This window comes from Mobula hypostoma, chromosome 17 (genome assembly GCF_963921235.1).
Source record: "Mobula hypostoma chromosome 17, sMobHyp1.1, whole genome shotgun sequence".
Taxonomy (NCBI): domain Eukaryota; kingdom Metazoa; phylum Chordata; class Chondrichthyes; order Myliobatiformes; family Myliobatidae; genus Mobula; species Mobula hypostoma.
Window position 1 is genome coordinate 31,186,184 of NC_086113.1, and position 21,830 is coordinate 31,208,013.

Consider the following 21,830-nt stretch of genomic DNA (forward strand, 5'->3'; position numbering starts at 1 on the left):
ACAGGAAGGTAGTTGGGAAGAGGATGTGAACGAATGAAATTAATTCTGTGGGATAGGAGCAAACTGAAACAATAGGACTGTTTTTTGGATCTTGTGGGATATTCAAAAGTGAGCTGTGGATGAATGGAGAATGTTGAGGCCAGATAGTGTGGAGCAAGACTTCGGAAGAAATGCTATTGGCAACTGTCTAGGAAGTAATGGTAGGAAATATGCTGTGATTGGGGGTGGGTCCTGGTCCAAGGTGTCAGAGATCTAAAATTTGGCCTCTGCAGGCTAAGGATCAATTTGCCAAACAATGACCGCATTGACATTGACACTAGTTTGATGACAATAATGGAAATGGTTCTTAGTGAGCAGAATGCTGGAAGTATGTTAAAGTGAAAAAAAAGGAATAGGTATATCGAGATGGTCAATATTACTGATGAATAGATCAAGAAAGTGTAGAAGACCAAATGGAAAGGTGCAGGTGAATTGAGAGATCTGGACAGGAGAGGGGGGTCCACAACCTGGGCTGAGGACTTCTGGCCAAAGAGGCGAAGGAGTCAGATGAAAAGCTCAACGTTATTTCATGCTTGGGATTCTTTGAAATGGGAACATCATGCGATGAAGCTGAGACCTCTGCTGAGGAGTGATGATCAGAGGGGGACGAGTGAAAAGAATGCTGCATAAAGAGATAAGGTGAGACTGGGAGGAAAATAGGAGGAAAGCGAAAGAAGAGTGAAAGCTTGATGAGACCATTTAGTAGTCTATCCACAAGGTCCACCCTTATCTTCAAGTCAGTCAGCCAACCATCCATCTCACAATTCTACCATTCAAGCAACACACATCAAAGTTGCTGGTGAACGCAGCAGGCCAAGCAGTATCTATAGGAAGAGGCACAGTCGACGTTTCAGGCCGAGACCCTTCGTCAGGACTAACTGAAGGAAGAGTGAGTAAGGGATTTGAAAGCTGGAGGGGGAGGGGGAGATGCAAAATGATAGGAGAAGACAGGAGGGGGAGGGATAGAGCCGAGAGCTGGACAGGTGATAGGCAAAAGGGGATACGAGAGGATCATGGGACAGGAGGTCCGGGAAGAAAGACGGGGGGGGGTTGACCCAGAGGATGGGCAAGAGGTATATTCAGAGGGACAGAGGGAGAAAAAGGAGAGTGAGAGAAAGAATGTGTGCATAAAAATGAGTAACAGATGGGGTACGAGGGGGAGGTGGGGCCTAGCGGAAGTTAGAGAAGTCAATGTTCATGCCATCAGGTTGGAGGCTACCCAGACGGAATATAAGGTGTTGTTCCTCCAACCTGAGTGTGGCTTCATCTTTACAGTAGAGGAGGCCGTGGATAGACATGTCAGAATGGGAATGGGATGTGGAATTAAAATGTGTGGCCACTGGGAGATCCTGCTTTCTCTGGCGGACAGAGCGTAGATGTTCAGCAAAGCGGTCTCCCAGTCTGCATCGGGTCTCACCAATATATAAAAGGCCACATCGGGAGCACCGGACGCAGTATATCACCCCAGTCGACTCACAGGTGAAGTGATGCCTCACCTGGAAGGACTGTTTGGGGCCCTGAATGGTGGTAAGGGAGGAAGTGTAAGGGCATGTGTAGCACTTGTTCCGCTTACACGGATAAGTGCCAGGAGGGAGATCAGTGGGGAGGGATGGGGGGGACGAATGGACAAGGGAGTTGTTTAGGGAGCGATCCCTGCGGAATGCAGAGAGAGGGGGGGAGGGAAAGATGTGCTTAGTGGTGGGATCCCGTTGGAGGTGGCGGAAGTTATGGAGAATAATATGTTGGACCCGGAGGCTGGTGGGGTGGTAGGTGAGGACCAGGGGAACCCTATTCCTAGTGGGGTGGTGGGAGGATGGAGTGAGAGCAGATGTACGTGAAATGGGGGAGATGCGTTTAAGAGCAGAGTTGATAGTGGAGGAAGGGAAGCCCCTTTCTTTAAAAAATGAAGACATCTCCCTCGTCCTAGAATGAAAAGCCTCATCCTGAGAGCAGATGCGGCGGAGACGGAGGAATTCCCTTACTCACTCTTCCTTCAGTTAGTCCTGACGAAGGGTCTCGGCCTGAAACGTCGACTGTGCCTCTTCCTATAGATGCTGCTTGGCCTGCTGCGTTCACCAGCAACTTTGATGTATGTTGCTTGAATTTCCAGCATCTGCAGAATTCCTGTTGTTTGCGTTTAAATTCTACCATTCAATTCTTCTTTCCATGTAGTTTCACATTTCCTGAACAGTATCTCTTCCTATTTATACCTTTAACCCTGCCCTCCACCCACATACACAACCCTGTTGTTATTAGCTTTTCCACTCTGTCTGCCAGCACAGCATTCATATACCATGTACAGTAAATTGGTTTCCACAATCATTCCTGGTTTCTACTCTATAACGGATCATTACCTTCATTCTTTCTGTCCCTCTGTTTTCCTCCTGTAATTCAAAAGTTGCTTTGCTTTTAAGGGTCTTGGCCTGAAACGTTGACTGTTTATTCATTTCCTTAGATGCTGCTTGACCTGCTGAGTTCCTCCAGCATTTTGTGTTTAGCTTTTGTTTTTAAGTTTTCCCAATTCTGATTAAGGATCAGTTCTCCCCGCAGATATTACATAGCCCATTGAATGTTTCCAACTTGCATATATTCAGAATTTCAAATACTTGCAATATTTTGATTTTGCATTCTGGCCAAAAAGTCCCAACTAAAGTCGACCAAGTAGTTCTTATGAGATCGATCATTAAATGACATAATTTAGCGGTATTTTGTATTGATATTTTAATTAAATCAAAATAATCTACCTACACAATGTCAAATTACCAATAAATAATTCACTCAACCTGCAGAAAAACCCTGTTAAGATGCTTTTGAATGCTTTAAAGGGAAACATTGTATTTTAGAACAATAAGTCACTTAACTATTAAAGATTCAAAAGTAATAGAAATCTCCAATACAATTAAAAACATTATATTTGCTAGTTAGTGCTTGATAAATTTATTGCAATTCCCCACAACGAGTTGCAATAGCAATTAGAGCTCAATGCCACATGGTTCCGACAGCTTGACTAATTAAAAAAGAACTAATTAATTAGTTGATAATGTTCTATGTGCAATAGAGTGAATATATTTTAAGCTATCGCCGTGGTACTGCCAAGAAAAGGAACCTGAATCTCTTCACAGAATAAGCAAGTTTGGGATAACTCATTATGTCTGAGTTTAGCTCACTTTTGTTTGCATCATGCATTTGTCTCAGGATCCATTTATATTTGCTAAGTAATCCTGAAATGGAGGAATTAGTTCTGATTCCTTGAGATTAATCTTGATAGAACTACAATTTAAAAGAAGGGCAATTTGTAAAAATGTTTTATTTAGAGATACAGGCCATTCTGGCCCAGTGAGCCCGCACTCACCAATTACTCCCATATGACAAATTAGACAACCAGTTAGTTTTTGGAATGTGGAAGGAAACCCAAGCACCTGGAGGAAACACACGTGGTCACAAAGAGAACATACAAACTCCTTAGAGACAGCGGCAGTATTGAATCTGGATCACTGGTGCTATAATAGTGTTGTGCTAAACGCTACACCACTGTGCCGCTCAATAACGCCCAGCATTTCTAAGATAGAGAAAACATGCAAAGCCTTTATGTACTGTTGGCTCCTTGTTCTGACTTCAGTCACAGCGACCCAATGCCAATCTTCAGGAGGGAATGGTCACTCCAGCATGATATAGATCCTGGAGATCTTGGTCCGACATTGTTTGACCCAAGTAGTTTTGGGAAGTTACATCTACAGCAACAGCTTCCACAGACATCCTATTCCCCACTTTCTTACCTTGACAGGCTGCTCCTTTTAAGGAGTTGAGGCTGTGCTTAGGATTCCCAGTAACAGCTGACTAACAGCACTATGAAGAAGCTGAGTGCAAGTTCAACAGACACATTCTATGGATTAGGTTGTCTCCCAGAAACTTGTGAACAACAGATATCTTAAGTTTTGTAATGTGTTCTTTATATGCAGTATGTTATGAGTACAAAACATTTGCACAATCTTTCCTATAAATAAAACTGTATATTTTGAATAAACATTTTCATTAAGAGAATAGCAGATGAAAGTGAGAATGGAGACTTGGGAATTTTACAAATGAAATTTAGCCACTGCTTTGAGAACTTATTTTGAGACACTCACAAGTTTAAGAAGTTTCTGTTAAAGTGCATCCCTGATGGAAAAGTTCATACATTAGTAACAACTCTGAATTATTTTGCTGTCAATTAAACTTTTGTGAAGGCTTTCCATTTCTCTTTGAGTCCATTTGGTGTATAGCTTTATAGATTAACTGCAGTCATATTTATTCTCATTATAATTAAATAATAATTAATTAGATAATCACTTAAATGTTAGCATTAATTAAATAACTTCTTGTATGGTGGTTGTATTAAATTTGGCAAAATTCAAATTTGTAATGATTTTTTCAGCAAGTATCTCTAAATCTGATCTTTTTCCAAGAAGGTTTCTGGGTATAAAACTCCTACAGCAGCATCTGATCTTTGGACCTCAAGATCAGTCATCAAATCAATCCAGTTAAGTTACCTCCGTGCATATCAAATCAAAGAATTATAGAATGAAATGGGACAAAAGACAATTCTTCTGTTGCAATGAACGAGGCAAACCCAAACGCAGGACACAGGCACGGAGATTGAGTTAGGATGCAGACACGGGTGTGAGCGTTGAACGGCAAACAGGAGGGAGTGTAGGAAAGCAGGAGACAGGCAGAACTTATCTTGACACCGAGCGTAGAAAGGAAAGCGGCAGACAAAACTTTTCTTAGCACGGAGAGATGGAGTTACACAGGTAAACCTCAGTGCTGAAATAAAACTTCGAGTACTTATCTTGACATGGAGAGACTGAGTTTCACAGGTAGATCTCGGTACTGAAGCAAAACTTAGAACACACAATCCTAAATGGCCAAAACGTTAATTACCACACTGACAAAATCAACGATTTGGCAACTAGTGGGTGCAAAGCCAGGGTTCTTATGCTGCAGGTTTTGATGAAAACCAGGTGTGCCGCCATCAAAAGAAATTAAGAGAAAATGGGGAAGTAACGGTCAGAACCATGGCACAATCAAAGGGAATTAAGACAAAATGGGGAATTAATGGTCAGGACCGTGACAGTATCGTCCCCTGAATGGGAGCCTCCAGGCGAACCAACAGACTTGTCTGGATTGTCTCGATGGAAATCTCGGATGAGGGAAGGGTCCAAGATGAAGGAGTGGGGAATCCAGGTGTGCTCCTCGGGACCGTATCCCTCCCAATCGACCAGGTACTGGAGACCCCTGCCTCGGCGGCACACATCCAGTCTTTGCCGGACGGTGTAAGCTGGGTAGTCGTCAATGATCCGGGCGGGTGGAGGAGGTTCAGCAGGAGGGCACAAAGGGCTGACAGACACAGGTTTCAATTGGGAGACGTGGAATGTGGGATGAATGTGCATGGATCTGGGCGGTTTGAGTTTGACCACCGAAGGGTTGATGATGCTTTCAATTTCGAATTGTCCGAGGTAACGAGAGGCAAGTTTCTTGGGTTCATTCTTGAGGGGGATGACTCTTGAAGACAGCCAAACCTTCTGATCAGGCCGATAGTTGGGCGCTGGAATTCGATAGCAATTGGCAATCCCCCACTTGCGGTCAGCGGAGCGGAGCAGGACTGAGCATGCATCCTTCCAGACCTTGCGGCACCGGTGGAGATGGGCCTGAACTGAAGGCACAGCAATGTCATCTTCATGGGCAGGAAACAGAAGGGGTTGATAACCGAGGAGCATTCGAAGGGAGACATTCCGGTGGCGGTGCTCCAGGATGACGGGTTGTTGGCGGATATGCAGCGCAGTGCTGCCTCCAAATCCTGATTTGCTCGTTCCGTTTGACCGTTAGTCTGTGATTGAAAACCAGAAGACAGACTTACTGAAGCTCTGAGGATGTGACAGAAAGATTTCCTGACTTGAGCGATGAATTGGGGGCCCCAGTCAGAAACAATGTCAGAGGGAATTTCATGAAGGCAGAAGACGTATTGGACAAGGAAGTCGGCTGTTTCATGGGCTCTAGGGAGTTTGGGAAGGGATATAAAGTGCACGGCTTTGGAGAAACGGTCGACCACGCTGAGTACAGCAGTGTTACCATGTGAAGGGGGTAGTCCAGTAAAAAAATCCAGAGCGATGTGGGACCAAGGGCAGCAAGGGACAGGTGGGGGATGAAGCAACCCAGCAGGTGGTTGATGGGAGGCTTTTCCACGGGCACACACAGAACAGGCAGAGATGAAGGAGCAAATGTCAGCATCCATGGTGGGCCACCCGAAATGTCGCTACAGAAGGGACAGAATTCGATCGATTCCAGGATGGCAGGTGATAAAAGAAGTTTGCTCCCACTGGAGAACCTGAGACCAGACAGAGTCAGGCACGAAGAGGTGATTGGGGGGTCCATTGCCTGGGTCAGGTTGAGTCCATTGGGCTCTTTGACTATGGATTCGATCTCCCAGGTGAGGGAAGCCACTATACAGTATGGTGGAAGGATGATCTTGGGGTTGGGAAGGCCCTCCTCGAAGACGTATTGACAAGACAGCGCATCTGGCTTCCCGTTCTTGGAACCAGGACAATAGGTGTGGGTGAATTTGAAATGGCCAAAAAATAATGCCCAATGTGCTTGGCGGGTATTAATGCGTTTAGCGTTTTGGATGTATGCCAGGTTCTTATGGTCTGTCCAGATGATGAATGGATATTCAGCTCCCTCCAGCCAGTGCGTCCACTCCTCCAAGGCGAGTTTGACGGCCAGCAACTCCTGGTTCCCAACGTTGTAGTTCCGTTCGGTGGGGGATAGACAGTGAGGGAAGAAGACGCGGGGGTAGAGCTTTTGGACTGGGATGGAGTGTTGGGAGAGCACCGCTCCCACCCCAGAGTCAGAAGCGTCGATTTCCACAATGAATTGGCGAGAGGGGTCAGGTTGGACCAGGATGGGAGTGGAGGTGAAACACCTCTTCAGCTCCAAGAAGGCTGAGTCCACTTTGGGGTCCAGTGGAAGGGGGTCGCAGGAGAGGTGAGCTGAGTAAGGGGCGCTGCCACTCGGCTGTAGTCCCTGATGAAGCAATGGTAGAAGTTTGCGAACCCCAGAAATCACTGGAGTTGTTTGAGCGTCGTGGGTTTTGGCCACTCCGCCACTACCCGGATCTTTTCAGGATCCGCCCTCACTTTCCCGCTCTCAATGATGTAGCCCAGGAAACTGACAGAATGGAAATGGAACTCGCACTTCTCTGCCTTAACAAAGAAATTGTTCTCCCAAAGCCACTGAAGAACCTGACGGACATGGTGGGTGTGTTCCTGAAGACTACGGGAGAAGATTAGGATGTCGTCCAAGTAAATGAAAATAAAACGGTTATTAACCATATAACCATATAACAATTACAGCACGGAAACAGGCCATCTCGGCCCTTCTAGTCCATGCCAAACTCTTACTCTCACTTAGTCCCACCGACCTGCATTCAGTCCATAACCCTCCATTCCTTTCCTGTCCATATAGCTATCCAATTTAACTTTAAATGACAACATCGAACCTACCTCAACCACTTCTGCTGGAAGCTCGTTCCACACAGCTACCACTCTCTGAGTAAAGAAGTTCCCCCTCATGTTACCCCTAAACTTTTGCCCTTTAACTCTCAACTCCAGTCCTCTTGTTTGAATCTCCCCTACTCTCAATGGAAAAAGCCTATCCATGTCAACTCTATCTATCCCCTCATAATTTTAAATACCTCTATCAAGTCCCCCCTCAGCCTTCTATGTTCCAAAGAATAAAGACCCAGCTTGTTCAACCTTTCTCTGTAACTTAGGTGATGAAACCCATGTAACATTCTAGTAAACCTTCTCTGTACTCTCTCTATTTTGTTGACATCTTTCCTATAATTCGGTGACCAAAACTGTACACAATACTCCAAATTTGGCCTCACCAATGCCTTGTACAATTTCAACGTTACACCCCAACTCCTATACTCAATGCTCTGATTTATAAAGGCCAGCACACCAAAAGCTTTCTTCACCACCCTATCCACATGAGATTCCACCTTCAGGGAACTATGCACCATTATTCCTAGATCCCTCTGTTCTACTGCATTCTTCAATGCCCTATCATTTACCATGTATATTCTATTTTGATGAGTCCTACCAAAATGTAGCACCTCACATTTATCATCATCAAACTCCATCTGCCATCTTTCAGCCCACTCTTCCAACTGGCCTAAATTTCTCTGCAAGCTTTGAAAGCCTGCTTCATTATCCACAATGCCACCTATCTTAGTATCATCTGCATACTTACTAATCCAATTTACCACCCCATCATCCAGATCATTAATGTATATGACAAACAACATTGGACCCAGTACAGATCCCTGAGGCTAACCACTGGTCACCGGTCTCCAATCTGACACACAGTTATCCACCACTACTCTCTGGCGTCTCCCATCCAACCACTGCTGAATCCGTTTTACTACTTCAATATTAATACCTAACGATTGAACCTTCTATGTGGAACCTTGTCAAAGGCCTTACTGAAGTCCATGTAGACAACATCCACCGCTTTACTCTCATCAACTTTCTCAGTAACCTCTTCAAAAAATTCAATAAGATTTGTCAAACATGACCTTCCACGCACAAATCCATGTTGACTGTTCCTAATCAGACCCTGCCTATCCAGATAACTATATATACCATCTCTAAGAATACTTTCCATTAATTTACCCACCACTGACGTCAAACTCACAGGCTGATAATTGCGAGGTTTACTCTTAGAACCCCTTTTAAACAATGGAACAACATGAACAATTTGCTAATCCTCTGGTGTTTCTAATGACATTTGAAATATTTCTGTCAGAGCCTCTGCTATTTCCACACTAACTTCTCTCAAGGTCCTAGGGAATATCTGTCAGGACCCGGAGACTTATCCACTTTTATATTCCTTAAAAGTGCCAGTAATTCCTCTTCTTTAATCATCATAGTTTCTATAACTTCACCACCTGTTTCCCTTACCTTACACAATTCAATATCCTTCTCCTTAGTGAATACCGATGAAAAGAAATTGTTCAGAATCTCCCCCATCTCTTTTGGCTCCACAGGTAGCTGTCCACACTGATTCTCTAAGGGACCAATTTTATCCCTCACTATCTTTTTGCTATTAATATAACTGTAGAAACCCTTTGGATTTATTTTCACCTTACTTGCCAAAGCAGCCTCATATCTTCTTTTAGCTCTTCTAATTTCTTTCTTAAGATTCTTTTTACATTCTTTATATTCCTCGAGCACCTCATTTACTCCATACTGCCTATGTTTATTGTAGGTATCTCTCTTTTTCCGAACCAAGTTTCCAATATCCCTTGAAAACCATTGCTCTCTCAAACTTTTAACCTTTCCTTTCAACCTAACAGGAACATAAAGATTCTGTACCCTCAAAATTTCACATTTAAATGACCTCCATTTCTCTATTACATTCTTCCCATAAAACAATTTGTCCCAATCCACTCCTTCTAAATCCTTTTGCATCTCCTCAAAGTTAGCCTTTCTCCAATCAAAAATCTCAACCCTGGGTCCAGACCTATCCTTCTCCATAATTATATTGAAACTAATAGCATTGTGATCACTGGACCAGAAGTGCTCCCCAAAAGAAACCTCCATCACCTGACCTATCTCATTCCCTAACAGAAGATCCAACACTACCCTTTCTATAGTGGGTACCTCTATGTATTGCTGCAAAAAATATCCTGCACACATTTTTATAAACTCCAAACCATCCAGCCCTTTCACAGTATGGGCTTCCCAGTCTGTGTGTGGAAAATTGAAATCTCTCACAATCACAACCTTGTGCTTGCTACAAATATCTGATATCTCCTTACAAATTTGCTCCTCCAATTCTCGCTCCCCATGTGGTGGTCTATAATACACCCCCATAAGTGTTACTACACCTTTCCCATTCTTCAATTCCACCCAAATAGCCTCCCTAGACGAGCCCTCTAATCTATCCTGCCAGAGCACCACTGTAATATTTTCTCTGACAAGCAATGCAACACCTCCCCTTCTTGTCCCTCCGATTCTATCTTAAGGTCCCTAAGGACGTTGTTTACCAGGGCTTGGAAGACGGCGGGGGCATTGGTGAGACCGAATGGCATGACCAGATATCTGAAATGACTGAGGAAGGTGTTAAAAGCTGTTTTCCATTCATCTGCCTCCCTTATCCTGACCAGGTGATAGGCATTTTGCAGGTCCAACTTAGAGAAAATTGTGGCTCAATGAAGGGGCTCAAAAGCAGAGTTGATAAGGGGCAAGCGATACTTATTCTTTGTGGTGATGTTGTTCAGGCCACGGTAGTCAATGCAGGGGTGCAGTGAACTGTCTTTCTTCCCCACAAAGAAGAAACCTGCAGCCACAGGGGAAGGTGAGGGTCGGGTAACCAGCCACTGGAGAGTCATTTAGGTAAGCCTCCGTTGCTTCTCTTTCTGGTCGGGACAGGTTGTACAGCTGACTGGTGGGTAGAGAGGCTCCAGGGAGAAGGTCAAATGCACAATCAAAGGGCAATGTGGAGGCAGGGAAAGAGCCCATTTGAGTTCTCCCAGATCATTATACTCTACTGGAACCTTGTATAAGTCGAGGGGTTCAGAGGCCGATGAGTTCACGGTGACCTCTACTGGGGAAAGGGCTGATTGTAGACAAGTGGAATGGCAGAACAAACTCCAGCTGACTATTTTCCCAGTGGACCGGTCTATGTGGGGGTTATGACGGTTTAACCAAGGGTAACCAAGAACTGCATTCTTTGCGGCCCTGTAGTGGTTAGCGGCCTGGAGGTTGGGGACCACTGAATTACCACACTGGCAAAACCAACGATCTGGCAACTAGTGGGTGCAAAGCCCGGGTTCTTATGCTGCAGATCTTGATGAAAACCGAGTTTGCCGCCATCAAAGGAAATTAGGAAAAAATGGGGAATTAACGGTCTGAACCATGGCACAATCAAAAGGAATTCGGAGAAAATTGGGAATTAACGGTCGGGACCATGACAACTTCAGCTCTTTGTAAAGCTTATTTCAACATGATTTCAAGGGTATCTGGCTAAACAGACTCTAGGAACACATTTAATATAAAAAGTGATTGGAGAGCGCAGCATGAAATATCACATTTCCTACAACATCACAATGTCACTTCTACAAATATAGCTTCTTCTTAAAGCTATCAAGTATATTCAATGCATCCATAAATCATGGAATTCTCATAAATGGACCAAAAAGGAAAGATTTATTTTAATATGTACATGAATGTCCCAAAACACTCCCAGCTAATATGGTGTAGTGACTACCATACAAGAAGTGACAGCCAGTGTTTGCACAACTCCCACATGCAGCCACATGATAAAGATGAAATAATCTCTTTTGTTGGATGTTTCTGAGAAACATGTATTGGCTTCTATGTTGTTCTGAAAATGAGTCATGGGATTTTTTTTGCATCCACTTTGGAGAGCAGTTAGACTTGGCTTCGTGATTCATGGCAGTTGCAGTCGGCCTGCAGATTCATACGAGAACAGCAGCCTAGAATGCTCTTACCTGTAAAATTTTTCCATTAAATCTTAGCAACTCTCATAATACTCTTCCATGATGTCTTGGAGAATAGAGGGCTGGGAAAGTTTCTTTGTTTCATTTCTCATTCCACATCTGCTTGAAGAGTTTCAGTTTAGCAGCACATGAAGCTTGATCAACTTGAATCTGCAAAATCTCCCAAATTGACTGGTAAATAGAACACCAACTATCATTTATAATGGGTGACTTCAATCTACATGTAGATTGGGTGAACCAAATTGGTAAAGGTGCTGAGGAAGAGGATTTATTGGAATGTATGCGGGATGGTTTTTTGAACCAACATGTCGAGGAACCAATTAGAGAGCAGGCTATTCTAGACTGGGTTTTGAGCAATGAGGAAGGGTTAATTAGCAATCTTGTCGTGAGAGGCCCCTTGGGTAAGAGTGACCATAATATGGTGGAATTCTTCATTAAGATGGAGAGTGACATAGTTAATTCAGAAACAAAGGTTCTGAAATTAAAGAGGGGTAACTTTGAAGGTATGAGTCGTGAATTAGCTAAGATAGACTGGCAAATGACACTTAAAGGATTGACGGTGGATATGCAATGGCAAGCATTTAAAGATTGCATGGATGAACTACAACAATTGTTCATCCCAGTTTGGCAAAGGAATAAATCAAGGAAGGTAGTGCACCCGTGGCTGACAAGAGAAATTAGGGATAGTATCAATTCCAAAGAAGAAGCATACAAATTAGCCAGAAAAAGAGGGTCCAGTGAGATGGAGGAACTGAGCGAAATACATGTTAGTAGGGAAGTGGTGTTAGGTAAATTGAAGGGATTAAAGGCAGATAAATCCCCAGGGCCAGATGGTCTGCATCCCAGAGTGCTTAAGGAAGTAGCCCAAGAAATAGTGGATGCATTAGTAATAATTTTTCAAAACTCGTTAGATACTGGACTAGTTCCTGAGGATTGGAGCGTGGCTAATGTAACCCCACTTTTTAAAAAAGGAGAGAGAGGGAAACCGGGGAATTATAGACCGGTTAGCCTAACGTCGGTGGTGGGGAAACTGCTGGAGTCAGTTATCAAAGATGTGATAACAGCACATTTGGAAAGTGGTGAAATCATCGGACAAAGTCAGCATGGATTTGTGAAAGGAAAATCATGTCTGACGAATCTCATAGAATTTTTTGAGGATGTAACTAGTAGAGTGGATAGGGGAGAACCAGTGGATGTGGTATATTTGGATTTTCAAAAGGCTTTTGGCAAGGTCCCACACAGGAGATTAGTGTGCAAACTTAAAGCACACGGTATTGGGGGTAAGGTATTGATGTGGATAGAGAATTGGTTAGCAGACAGGAAGCAAAGAGTGGGAATAAACAGGACCTTTTCAGAATGGCAGGCAGTGACTAGTGGGGTACCGCAAGGCTCAGTGCTGGGACCCCAGTTGTTTACAATATATATTAATGACTTGGATGAGGGAATTTAATGCAGCATCTCCAAGTTTGCGGATGACACAACGCTGGGCGGCAGTGTTAGCTGTGAGGAGGATGCTAAGAGGATGCAGGGTGACTTGGATAGGTTGGGTGAGTGGGCAAATTCATGGCAGATGCAATTTAATGTGGATAAATGTGAAGTTATCCACTTTGGTGGCAAAAATAGGAAAACAGATTATTATCTGAATGGTGGCCGATTAGGAAAAGGGGAGGTGCAACGAGACCAGGGTGTCATTATACACCAGTCATTGAAAGTGGGCATGCAGGTACAGCAGGCGGTGAAAAAGGCAAATGGTATGCTGGCATTTATAGCGAGAGGATTCGAGTACAGGAGCAGGGAGGTACTACTGCAGTTGTACAAGGCCTTGGTGGGACCACACCTGAAGTATTGTGTGCAGTTTTGGTCCCCTAATCTAAGGAAAGACATTCTTGCCGTAGAGGGAGTACAAAGAAGGTTCACCAGATTGATTCCTGGGATGGCAGGACTTTCATATGAAGAAAGACTGGATGAACTAGGCTTGTACTCATTGGAATTTAGAAGATTGAGGGGGGATCTGATTGAAACATATAAAATCCTAAAGGGATTGGACAGGTTAGATGCAGGAAGATTGTTCCTGATGTTGGGGAAGTCCAGAATAGTCCAGGGGTCACAGTTTGAGGATAAAGGGGAAGCCTTTTAGGACTGAGATTAGGAAAAACTTCTTCACACAGAGAGTGGTGAATCTGTGGAATTCTCTGCCACAGGAAACAGTTGAGGCCAGTTCATTGGCTATATTTAAGAGGGAGTTAGATATGGCCCTTGTGGCTACGGGGATCGGGGGTATGGAGGGAAGGCTGGTGCAGGGTTCTGAGTTGGATGATCAGCCATGATCATAATAAATGGTGGTGCAGACTCGAAGGGCCGAATGGCCTACTCCTGCACCTATTTTCTATGTTTCTATGTTTCTATTCCATTAGTTAAATTTGATGCTATTTTATCTGTGATGCCTCCGTCTGCTCATTCCTTGAACTGCTTTGTCTTAAAAGGGAGGATTGATAACTTTATTGGAAATCCGGGTTAGAGAATGTATTGGCCTACACAATATCAGCAATCTGCTAGGTTTTGTAGTTAAAGTAGCAGGAAACGTATTGGATTCTTGCTAAAAGTAATCCCTTTTCCCTGTATTCCACTTACTTATTGCCTTGTTATCCTTTCCCTGATATACAAGAACATAGTAAAATTAAATATATTTGTTTTTCGTTTATTTACACTGCACAGCATCAGGCCCTTCTGGGCACAGTAAAAGAAAAGTGTCAAAGTCCTGATAGACTCATCATCTCACGCAGGCGGCAGAAGGGAGAAACTCTCCCCATCATGAACCTCCAAGCGCCGCCAACTTGCTGATGCGGCACCATTGGAAGCACCCAACCGCAGTGGACTCTGAGTCCACCCGGAGACTTCGAGCTTCCGACCAGCCCCTCTGACACAGCCTCTCCGAGCACCATCCTCTACCGAGTGCTTCGACCCCGCCCCGGCCGCCGAGCAACAAGCAAAGCTGAAGACTTGGGGCCTTCTCCTCCGGAGATTCTGGACCACACAGTAGCAGCAGCAGTGAAGCAGGCATTTCAGAAGTTTCACCAGATGTTCCTTCGTGCTCTCATGTCCATCTCCATCAAATCAGGATTGTGCACGGCACCCTACTTGACAAATAACAGACATCACCACCGGAGTGGCCGCTGCGAGCTGTGTCACGCCGCCATCTTCTCTTCCCGAGATTAGCTTTATTTGTCACATAGGTCAAAACATAGTGAAATATGTCATTTTGCACATTCTGAGGACGGGCTGGAGCAGCTCACGAGTGACTCCATGCTTCTGGCACCAAGATAATATGCTCACAACCACCTAAGCCATATATCTTTAGAATATGGGAGGAAATTGTGTTACGTACCCCGTAACTGGGTTGCCAAACCAGCAGAAATGGATCACTCAGTTGGAGTCTGGATTACTAGAACTAAGAAAGTTTTATTAAAGAAACAAGCAACACAGTACTCTAATCAAAAGGATAATGAATGCAACAGTTCAGCAATGATAAACATACATGTACACAGAATTAAGATAACAGGATTAATCAAGCTCTATCGTTGTCTAGGGGTAAATGACCAGTTTCAAAGTGACGCAAAGTTCAGTTCAGTTCGCAGTAATCGCTGCCGTGGCGATGGACAGTGGGGCGGCGGGAGAGAGAGAGCAAAACGAATGAATATTCAAGGTTTCCAGACAGACCTTCGCAGTCAGCTTTCGGGCAAGTTCTTTGTGATGTCATCTGAGGTCACCGACCGTGACCCCTCCGTTTCCAAATACGATCGTTTCCCTGTGCTGAACCTGGCACCCAGGCAAGGGACACACACCAGGTTCCCGCCGATCGTGCCTTTCCACCCTGTGCGTTTATGGCCCGGTACCTCCCACCGACTTGTGAGAGACGCACCGCTTCCAGGGTCTTGTTACCTCGGATGTCGTGTGTGTGTCGCCTTAGCGAACCTGTCCCTTTTTATCCCCCTGCTGGGGTATCGCCTGTCCATCACTTCAAACAGTTCAGGGTTCAAAGGGGGAGCCGCTCTTGACAGCTCTCTCCTTCTGTTATTCTCCCTCCCGTCCCTTCATTACACATCTCCAATTGCTGTTCCATTGTTTTCCTTATCTCTCTCTCTCCTGAAGACAGGTGGCAGACCAACTGCTGATCCCACCGGTGCCAGCACAGGACAGCTACATCTTAATCTATGTGTATTCTTGTCACAATTGTAACACCTGAAGGAAACCCACGTGGTCAGGGGAGAACTTACAAGTTCCTTACAGACACCGGTGGAATTGAACCTGGGTCAACGGTGCTGTAATATCATTACACTAACCATTATGCTACTATGCCTCCCCAATTTATTTACATAGTTTTTTTTTTGTACTTGCTCTGTATTTTTTTGGCATTTCTTTGTTGCTAAGATGTGACTTCATTATATTTCTACAAATAAGCTATTCTTTTTCAAGTGTTTATCCACCAAAATGGTACACTGAGGTACTTTTATATATGGTTATTAAACTTATTTGTGTCTTGGCACTTAATGTGCGACACTGACCCATAATTGGTAGATCAGCCATTGAAATGTCTAAGATGCAAACAGTGGCCAGTCTTCTTGATAGAATGAACAAGATACTTTAATGATACGTCTGTCACATTTGTTCCTGTGAGTTTGATTAACTACAGGACAAATAGTTTCTGAGAAATGATCTATTGCTGGCATATTTTTGCCATCTACTGTTTGTTTTTCCTTCATTATATAATATTTCTTATTGAGCTTCTGATGCTAATTATTTACTGTTACATGTGAAATTCTCCATAATATTGTTCCATCCAATTGTTGAAAGTTTTATTTCTGCTTCACTAGGTACTTAATGAACAATACTCTCTATAATATACATTTTCTTCATGTGACTGAGGACATTCCACAGAATTATTGATTTGGAGTTGTTTTCTCTATTTTGTTTTTTATTATAAAATCATACCATGCTACACCCAACAATTACTTTTAGATATCCTTATGACTTTGGGGTAACAGTCAATGGATGACAATGAAACAGCTAATCAAGTTTTCCAATCGTGGCTGAATGCTCATAAATCCAGAGTCCCTCTTTGGCTGCAGGGGAGGTGCCAGATGATTGGAGAATGGCAAATGTAGATCCCCTTTTTAAAAAAGGTAATAGGGAGAACCCTGGAAACTATAGACCGGTGAGTCTTACGTCAGTGGTCTGCAAACTATTGGTAGGATTCTTAAGGATAGGATCTACAAGCATTTGGAGAAGTACAGTCTATTCAAGAATAGTCAACATGGCTTTGTGAAGGGAAGGTCGTGCCTCACGAGCCTAACTGACTTTTTTGAAGAGGTAACAAAAGAAATTGATGAGGGTAGGGCGGTAGATGTGGTCTACATGGATTTTAGCAAGGCAGTTGACAAGATCCCCCACGAGAGACTCATCCAGAAAGTCATGAGGCATGGGATCAGTGGAACCTTGGCTGTCTGGATAAAAAATTGGCTTACAGGAAGAAAACAGAGGGTAGTAGTGGAAGGAAAGTATTCTGCCTGGAGGTCGGTGACTAGTGGAGTGCCACAAGGATCTGTCCTGGGACTCCTGCTCTTCATGATTTTTATAAATGACCTGGATAAAGAGGCGGAAGGATGGGTGAGTAAGTTTGCGGATGACACGAAAATTGGAGGAGTTGTGGATGGAGCTGTAGGTTGTCGAAGGTTACAAGAGGATATAGACAGGACACGGAGTTGGGCAGAAAAATGGCAGATGGAGTTCAATCCGGATAAGTGTGAGGTGATGCATTTTGGAAGGACAAACCAGAAGGCTGAGTAGAGGGTTAATGGTCAGTTACCTAAGAATGTGGATGAATAGAGAGACCTTGGGGTTCAAATCCATACATCCCTCAAGGTCGCTTCACAGGTTGATAGAATAGTTAAGAAGGCCTATGGGATGTTAGGCTTCGTTAATAGGGGGATTGAGTTCAAGAGTAGAGAGGTCATGTTGCAACTCTACAAATCTCTGGTGAGACCACACTTAGAGTATTGTGTTCAGTTCTGGTCACCTCATTATAGGAAGGATGTGGAAGCTATGGCAAAGGTGCAGAGGAAAAGTGTAGAAGGATGAGAGGGGACTTGATAGAGGTCTGCAAGATTATGAGAGGCATAGATAGGGTGGATAGCCAGTACCTGTTTCCCAGGGCACGAATAGCAAACGCCAGAGGGCATATGTACAAAGTTAAGGGAGGGAAGGTTAGGGGGAACATCAGGGGTAAGTTTTTTACACAGAGGGTTGTGGGTGCCTGGAATGACTTGCCAGGGATGGTGGTGGAGGCTAAAACATTAGGGGTATTTAAAAGCCTCTTGGACAGGCACATGGATGGAAGAAAAATAGAGGGTTACAGGGTAGCAACACACATAAAAAAGTTGCTGGCGAACGCAGCAGGCCAGGCAGCATTTCTAGGAAGAGGTACGGTTGACATTTCAGGCTGAGACCCTTTGTCTGGGTAGTGTGGGTTTAGTACTTTTTTTAAGGAATATATGGGTCGGCACAACATTGAGGGCTGAAGGGCCTGTACTGTGCTGTAGTATTCTAGTGTCTAGTGTCTTCTAGTGTCTAATGTGGTGATGTCCAATTTCTGGCATGCTAAGGGTAATATGGTTGTTTCTGATTTATTCTTTGGCAACTGAATTTAGTAAAGTTAATTGGATCTGCCATCATCAACAATACATTGCCCATGTTATGTCCTCAACCATCGGGAAAGATAAATGTCAAATATATGTTAAGTCCATTGCAAATTACTACTAATATTGCGTGAGGCTGTGCACAAGTCTGTGCAGGATGAGTGATTACCATAAAATGTTCATCATTGATATATTCCTCTGTCATGTCTCTGTGAACTAAATTATTGCCTCAACTTTGAAAGTCATTAATTAACTCCTCTCAAAGCCACACAGTTACATTAACATGACATACTTCTCACAGCAGGGAGGACACCACTGTTAATTGTGTGAAAATTTACACTTCAGCACCTCAAGTAAGTGAAACATTTATTCAACTTGCCTCGCTTTTAGTGAGCTATACGGATTTGAGATAGTGTGAGCTTTAGGTGGCTTCACTCAAAGCAGTTTGAACAGAAGAGCATTTTGCATTCTCTACAGTGAAATCAAACTTTTTGTGTCTCACAAAGAAAAGGAGAATAATTCCATCAAAAAGCATCCAGCAAAAAGGTAGAATATCTGAAGGATTGAAGAATAAAGTGGGGACAAGACTGAGGCATGTTGGATGGTAAAATGAGATACTACTTCTCAATAATTCAAGCGTATTTATTGAGCAAAATTCTTTGAGAGGTTTTGCTACATTCCTTGGAAAACATGCAAAATGGTCTTCCAGAGGCTCCATCCAGTGAGCAAGAATGTGTGTGTGTTTGTGTGTGTGTGTGTTGAGAAAGAGAGATGGGGAGTGAAAAGCCATGGACAAGTCACCACACTGGTGGGAGATGGAGCTTTACTGAGAGAAGGAAACAATGTGACACACCAAGCAAAAGTAGCCAAATTGACTCAATTTCAACTGCTGTAGTAAACTGAACAAAAGAACTATATTGAATTTTTTGTAGATTTTTAAAAAATTCTTTCTCAGCTGGTACAATTTTGCAGTTAGTAGAGCCGCTGTCTCACATTGACATAGCTCCGAGTTCAATACTCACTTCGGGTGTATCCTGTGAGGAGTTTGCTTTTCTTCATGTGACTGTACAGATTTCCTCCAAGTGCTCTAGTTTCCTCCTACTTAACAAATTCATGTGGGTTTGTAGATTAATTGGCTGCTATAAATTTTCCTCAGTGTGTAGAATTTGGGGGAGTATATAAGGACAATTTTTAAAAGAACTGGAATTAATGTAGAATTAGTGTAAATGGGTGGTTGATGCTCAGCATGAACTCAGTAGGCCAAAGGATCTGCTTGTGATATATCTCTCTGTGACTCACTATGACTCTGCGATTCCTGATACATCAGTGTGCATTCATGTGCCAGATGGTTTAAGCATTAATTGGGCTCAGATTTCTGGAAAATATTCAGGGGCTTGCAGCAAAGTAGTGAAAGCCAAAACCAAAAGAGACTCATTCTTTTTACACTGCTTTTCTAACAAGCCTCTCATCCTCTTGATGCAAACTTCTTCAGTCTTTATGGAAGCTTTGGCAGCCTCCTCTTCCTAAATCATAAATCTCAGTAGCAGAGCACCTGTATAATCTGCTGCCACAGTTTTTCCTGCTTGATAGGTTTCCCTCCCATTTAATACCTTTTATACATTAAAGATTCCATATAAATGTCTGGCATTATTATTTTATGGTGCTCCTACATTCTTGCAAGCTGATATTTTTATAAAGCTGCTTCCTCAACAGACAATTCTGCCAGACTAAACAAATTACAACTTTTGTAAAAATATCTTCCTTTATTTTCTGTTTTCTGACTTCACATCCATAAATCTGAGCCATTGGCTTGAAAATTCCAGGCAGAGTGGGTAGTCCACATTGGGTATTCCCCTGCACTCACAGTAAGCAAACCCTTCAAGCCCCAGCTTGTTTTACAAACACAGCCCCTCTGTGATAGGTGACAGCCTGCAGAGTGAAATTCTCCCAGTCACAACTAACGTCATGCTCCATCCAGCCTAGCTGGTTGTCAAATCAGGGAATAGTCTGAAACAAAGACAGAAAAGTGAAGAAATAATCAGCACGTTAAACAGTTACACAAGGAAGAATCATAGTGACCGGAGGAATATTCACTTTGTTTTTTTTTTCCCACTCTCTCCTGGAAACTGCCTGACTTTTTCAGTGATTGCTGAATTTTATATTCTTCAATAGGTTTTAACAGGTATATTTAATGTCAGAGAAATGTATACAATATACATCCTGAAAATCTTTTTCTTCGTATACATCCATGAAAACAGAGGAATGCCCCAAAGAATGAATGACAGTTAAAATGCTAGAACCCCAAAGCCCCCCCAACTCCTCCCTCCCACGCACAGCAAGGCAACGACTTCACCCCATGCCCACCAACAAAAAGTATCAGCACCCTCCACCGAGCACTCAAGCATGCAGCGAAGCATCAATAAAGACACAGAATTGCGCTATCGCAATAACTACTCATTCACCCGATAATTCGACATACCACAGGCTCTCTCCCTCCCTAACAGGGGTAAAAGGGGTGTCCCCGTTTCACAGTAAGAGGAGAGACATAGCAAACAAATCGATTTACGATGTTAAAAGTCTGTTGTGTTGCTTTTTCTGAGCCCTGCGCCCAGGGGGTCAGCGCCAAAAAGGCGCAGCTCTCCGGTGGCAGCTAACCGCTGTTCCCCGGGTTCCATATTCTCCCATGATGCTTCAGTCAGGGGCACCAGCCTAGAGTCAGCACGTCCCCAGAGCCGCAAATCCCAGATCCTGAAGACACACTCATCTTCCAGGCTGTGTCCTTGGGATATCAAAAAGCGGCCGGTCCTGAGGCTCTGAGTGTGGGTCCCATCCCCACAAAGAACCAAAGTCCGAATGTAACTCCAAGTCAGGGTCTTCAAAAGAACCTTGAAAGAGAAAAGAAGAGATTTCAAAGATAGAAATAGAGCTGTTTCCGAAGATGCAAGTAAAGGAGTCATCATTTAGCGCCATCTTTTATTGCTGATTTACGACGTCTACAGATGTGAACATTGTCAAATGGTTTGAATGTTTCTAAAGTCTCTCACATTCATACCACAAAGCTAAACATTTTACCGGTTAGTTATTTGGGGGTGATTTCAGATCAAAGGTGCTCTTGATGATTTTATGCTATTTCACAGGTTGAGAAAAGTGGACCAGCCTATCCCAGGCCAAAATCAGCTCCCCTGTATTTTTAGCAAGACCTAACAACAAACCCTCACAACATTTCTGTCTTTAACACCAAGGCATAGAAGTTTTAGCAATGTTAAGATTGTTAAGAAACATGTTGAGGATCATCTAGCTCTCATGATGCAGGGTTTTAACTTGAAATGTTGACAATTCCTTTCCCCCACAGATTATGCACTACTCATTGAGTTCCTCTAGCAGATTGTTTGTTTGTCCAAGCACTTCTGGCCATTGTCCTAACTCACACCAAGCCCTGGTCACCTATCAAACCTTGAACCCAGTAATCTGCATTCACTGGCAATTAAGGAATACCTTGGTTTACAAATCCTTTTTATTGTTTTCAAGTCCCAAAA